The sequence below is a fragment of the Prunus avium genome, chromosome 3 (assembly GCF_965620075.1).
Source record: "Prunus avium chromosome 3, drPruAviu1.hap1.1, whole genome shotgun sequence".
Lineage (NCBI taxonomy): Eukaryota > Viridiplantae > Streptophyta > Magnoliopsida > Rosales > Rosaceae > Prunus > Prunus avium.
In genome coordinates this window covers 26216852-26223028 of record NC_142286.1, presented here as the reverse complement: position 1 = coordinate 26223028, position 6177 = coordinate 26216852, and positions in this window count along the sequence as shown.

The window sequence follows — 6177 nt, the reverse complement described above, 5'->3', positions numbered from 1 at the left end:
TACCCATGTTCATGGATACTCAAGTGATGAACTCTAAATGTATTGATGAAGATGTTCGCAATCAAGACCATGGGTCGTGGCTCAAGACGCATTGATTCTCTCTAATATACGTAAAGTGCATGGTTCGTGCTACAATACTTGTGCCCTCCTCATAACCGAACCTAGGTATGGTTCGTACTTCGATTCGATTGCAAGGAAAACCCATTAAGTTCAAAGAGAATATGAACATCACAAGAACCCTAATAGCATGGTGTTTACATTAGGTATTCAAGAAACCAATTCACATGGATGGTTCTTACTCCATCCATCTATTGCTTAGGAAAACATGAAGATACACATAATCCCAACAACCTCAAGAAGCATGCTTTCAAAGGTAATCAATCAAGGAAAACACACATCAAGGATAGATTAATTTGGTGAATTGGAATTCATCAATTGTTGTCAAGAAACCAATTCACATGATGCTCACTTAAACAAGTTCAATCATTTGTTGCTAATTAGAAATTGTGTTCTTGGTTATCTTACACAACTTCTCAACTTTAGCTACATGCATACAACCTAAGGTGATTAAGCAAAGGAAGCAAACACATATCATAAAATTCAATTAGTGAATGGGGTTCATCAACAACATCTAGAAATTCATACACTCAAGCATCAAAACAATAAGGTAATCATGTTTAGGGCTTCAACCTAAGCCCTAGCTATGGAGTTTAGTTCCTCATAATCATTTCAAACACAAATTCAAAATGAAATTAGAAAGAGTTTACAGATTTTCAGAAAATGATGAAAGCTTCAAGATCATCAATGGTGGAAGTCTTCTTCTCCACTTTTCTTGACTGCACCTTGTCTTTCTCCTAGCTCCAAGCTCCAAAATCTGCTCTCAATTGTGTAGAATGGTGGAATACCCTCTCTCCCGTTGCAAAAACTCCCCCAAATCTGATTGCAATCCCTTTTGACTTCCCTCTCTCCTCCTTTCCAGCTTTTCTTTTAGTATAAAACTTATTCTTTCTCTAAAGCTATTGCCCATTGTCCCCTTGCAAATGATGAAACCTTGTTTTAAGGTATAATCCAAGGCTCCAATTGACTCAGGAAATGCCACTCAAATGCAATCCATTGTTACCAAAAGGTGTGGTAACAAGTAGAAATAAAATGCTATTAAGTGGGGGTGAAAACTGGGCCAAAACAAACATCCAGAGCCAGCGTCAATTGTCCGATCAGCTGGATAGGCTACACTTGCCCAATGGAGCTCAAATTTGGATATGTTGTAGTTAACATCCATTGGAACAAGTCTTATGAAGATCATCACCTCATCCAAGGACCGGAACATGCTGATCCAAGGCCACGAAGTTGACCTACGAAAATGAACAAAAACAGAATTTATATCAAATAATGCACTTTTAGCTCATTTTCATACAAACCAAGGTAAAACCTATTAAAACACAAAAAAGAAGTAAAAAGCTATAAAATGTCAAGAACTAACTCAAAATAGTGGGTGAATAACATGAAAAATCATGTGTAAAAATGAACCGAACAAACTTCCCAAACTTATCTTTTGCTAGTCCTCGAGCAAAACAGAAATTAAAACAAGACTCGAAACAAAACTTTCCGAACACTTTCTAAGGAGAGAGCAACTCATGCAAACGACTCAAAAGTTTTCACAAGAAAAACTCAGTTTACACATTATTCACAAGGCGGCAAAATTCATAACACAACATGCTCAAGTGTAGTAGTGTGATGGCCAAATGGAACTCATTCTCCAATTTCAGTTTTCACACAACTTCAAAAATCATACCAAGCACAAATGTAACTTCAAATCTCACCAAAGTTGTCCTCTCACAAATGAATCACTCGGAAGAGGGTTACAATGCATCACTCAATAATAAATATGAGAATAGAGTTAAACCATACGGGACTTAACTCAAAATTAGCAAGATGAAAAACATGCATGAATATGATCTCAAGAAGGATGCTAAACACTTAAAAGCTGAAAAATGTGTGCAAATCAACCACATGACATTTAGGATCAATTTAGGTCTTTATTATAGGTTGTAATGGGGCTAAGGGTGTAAGGTGAGTAAGAAATGAAGGATATGGATACAACAAAGTCCAAGGAACTCACAATGTAAGAGCATATAATCGTTGACTAAAAGACTTTGAAACATCACGCTTGAGATTTTCACTCAGTTTTTGGTGATCAAATAGACCACAAAGCCTTATACCTCCACTAATTATGATTCACACTCCTTCCTTCCATTTGAACAACCAAGAAACATGGAATTGAAATTGAAACCATTGCCACTTAACCACGACTTTTCTCTTTTCTTTCACCCTTTGAGTGAAGTACTTTTTTTTTTTTTTTTTTTTTTTTTTAAAGAATGTAATAACCCTTCCCAAACTTAGCATGAAAAACACATCTAAATTAAAGCTCACGAGTTCCTTAGAAAGGTGAATTCTTGTTTTTCAGGCTAAGGCTAGAAGTAATAATTGGTTACTTGAAAGAAAAGGCATACATATAGGCTCAAGGTGGTTAACAATGGAAAATCATGCTTAAGCATGCATAGGGTTAGCTTGAAAGGCACAAACGGTCCAAAGAGGGCCTTAATATCATTTCTCAAATGTCATGTAATCAAATTGCACAAAAATGAGTAACTTTTAAGTGCTCAACCAAATCAATGAATAATGAGATCAGACAACAACTCAGATGACAAGAAAAGTAAGAATATGTGTATAACACTCATGAATTGAAGCACAAGGCTCAAAGCTCACATTATATGGTTATACAAGTCTAATTCATGCTTGATACAATTCTTTGGATCATGCAAGTCCCTCAACTGGAGAATTATGAAACAAATGGCAAGTGCATAGAGGGTTTCAAACATATCATGCTAGAACGATGCCATTTAGTGAATAACAAATTATTATTTTTTTATTTTTTTTATTTTTTTAACATCTTCAATCAAGTCATGTAAACATTCATCACAATCTCATCATATATGTCCGGAAAGTGACTTGAAAACAAAAAAGACTCAAAACTGAAAAGAAAACAGAACAAATTAAAGCAAGAATTTAAGCGAAACGAAAAAGACTTGCTATCCCTTCCCAAACTTAGAAATAAACATTGTCCTCAATGTTAAAGAATTCAGGCATTAACAACGTTATAACAAGAAATAAAGGGAAAGAGCAAGTAAATACAAAAACAAAAAAGAAAAACAACTACAACACGGTTGCAAAACAAAACAAAACAAAACAACACCAAACAAAACCAAACAGTAAGCCCTAACAACAATCTTACACATGCAGAAATCCAGCCCAATGAAATGCACAAACCAAATGAAAGCCCAACCCAAACGAAAGCCCAAAAGCGAAGAAAGTAAATAAAAAAATAAAAAAAATAAAAAACAGAGAAACCAAGTCAGAAGCACAAAGAGCGAGGACTCAGTAAAATAGAAAAAAGTGGGCCCTGAAGTCTCGGCACCTGTGAGTCACGGGAAACAAAGTGAGAGACGTGTCGACAAGCAGCGGTCTCTCTCTCGGTCCCAAGCCAGAATTATTGGCTTCATAGGAAGGTGTGACGACTTTTGTTTCTCAAAAGTGCTGAAAGGCAGAACTGTAATTAAAGGGGTTGGGGACCAGGTGAGGTGACCTAAGGGGATAGGCCGTAAGGGCCGCGCAAAACGCAGAAGCGCCGTGTCTAGGGTTACGTAGAAACTAACTCTATAAAAGAAGAAGAGAAAGAGTTGGGGAAAAACACACAAACGCAGAAACACACAACAGAGAAAAGAAAGAACAAAAGAAAAGAAAGTTCAAATGGCTTCTTCCTACCCATTCTCGCTGGATCTCAACCTAGCTCCACCGACTCAGACTCGGGGCCAAGCAGTGGCACCAGTGTGGATGCCCTACTTTGCCTCTGCACGGGGGCACGTGACAGTGAATGACTCGATACTGCTGGACAACGATGTTGCCCTTGGAGTTGCTAGAAATCTAGTAACTCCCAAGGATATACGGGTGCTGGGATCAAGGGATGACAACCGGGTCGTGAGCGATGCTCTGGCACTAAGCGTGCAAAGCACCGCAACAGTCGCAAGTGTGGGTCATCGCCTACTTGCGAAGTCCCATGAAGTGGAGGTGCTAAGAGGTCAGTTGGCGGCGGAGCGAAGTATGGTGGAAGAGTGCCAGAGTATTATTAAAAGTTTAAAAAGGGAAAGGGCAAGGATAGTGGAGGCGAATCGACACCAGCTAGAGGCGTTGCGGGAAGAGAACCAAAATCTCTCAAAGATGGTAAGTGTTTACGCCCATGACATGAGAAAGCAGCTGGAGGACCTGGACCAACCGGGTAAACGCAAGAAAACCGATCGCGAGAGTAGGTATGCTCAAGCTAAGAGTGCGATCTTTGGGAGCTCGAGTGATGAGCCCCAAGAGGCTGTGCGTGAAGCCCCGGAAGAGGATAGCCATAGGGCTAAACTCAAAGGTCCAATGGCCGAGACACCGAGCACTGTGAAAGAATAATTTCTAATGTATTAGTGGTGTGCCTGGTTGTCTTTGCCCTTTCCGTGTATTTGTTTGTTGTTGTTGTTTTTGTTTTTTTTTTTTTTTTTCAGAAATAAAAGAAAATGAAGTTGCAAAAGAAAAAGAAGCACACTTCCCAAACAAAACAAAGACGACAGCCGAAAGGGAAAACACACTTCCCTAACTAAAATAAGACAAAGGTGATAGCCGAAAGGGAAAGGCAAAAACACAAAACACTAGAAAAACACGGAAAAAAGAAAAGTAAAGTGAAAGTTAATGTGCTCCCCCTTGAAGCGATTAGGTCGAGCATGCCCGGGAAATCCGAAATGGCGTTGGCTCTCCCTCTCATCTGCATATGTCTATTTAAGCCACGCCTCTGCAAGCGGAAGAGTACCCTGCAATTCTTTCTGCAAACTCAAGGAAAACCATCAAAAACATCCAAAAACAAAACAATGGCATCCACATGTACTCACCTTGATGATCTCAACCTTGAGCTGTCACTAGCACCACCAAATTCCCAGATAAGGGCTCCTCCAAACCCTATCTTCCCAAACTCCTCATACCACCATGGCTCGGCCTCAAACTTCTCTGAGGTGGTGCCGCGAAGGGCAGTAATGCCGGAGGGCATGACTGTCAGCAGACTGACAGTTGCAGATCACCTGCATGTGGCGCAGAGGTCTGACCAGATGGCAGTGGACGAGTCCCACAATCTAACCGTGCTCAACGCGGTCTCGGCCACAAATTTGGGCATGCGCCTACTGGCGAGAACACGAGAGTGTGGGGCACTGAGTGAGGAGGTGGCGGCCCTGAAAGCTCTGGTGGCGGACCTGCAGAAGCGGCTCTACAGTGCCAGCCAGCATGTAGAGATGCTGCAAAAGAGGAATGAAGATCATGTAGAGCTTTTGCAGGTTCTACAAGCAAGAACAGACAGAGGCAATTAGCAGAAGCCTCAGGTGGTGCAAAATGCAACAATGAACATGTGATTGAGAAATTTATGTTTTTTTTTTTTTTTTTTTTTCAAGTTTGTGTTTGGAATCACATGTATGGAATGAAATAAACATTTGAGCCAAAGTTCAGTGTGTGCAATCATGAAGCAATTTACTTCCCAAACTTAACAACAAAATAGAAACACAAACAAGTAAAGGAAAGTAAAAGTAAGAAAAACAAAGAGAAACAACAAGAAAATCGAAATTACCTTGGTTGGAGATTGAAATCCTAACTCAAAAGGAAAATAAATAAATAAAGTAAAATAAAAGTAAGTTTGAGTCTAGAGAAACTCCACTTTGAAGCGATTAGGACGACAACAAACTTCTTCTATTCACCTTGGGTTGCCTCCCAAGAAGCGCTAAGTTTAAAGTCTTTTGCCGGACTTCCAACATACTTGGGTCACTTGGGGGGTTTTGGCTCAATCGCCTCCTTGTGCCGAACATGAAGTTTCTTCAAATCCCTTTGCCATCTAATCAACCCATTTCGTATTCTTTTCTTTTTATGCACATGAGTAGGTTTCAAAAGCAATTTTAAGCGCTCTTCAATACGTGGATTAGATGGAGGAGGCACAAATTTAGGGTCGGGTGGCCTTCTCATTTGAGTAGAAGGAGTGACATTGAACATATGATTGGTGCTTGGAACATGGATGTTCAGCTTGTCTTCCTTTAGTACTTCAAAAACAGA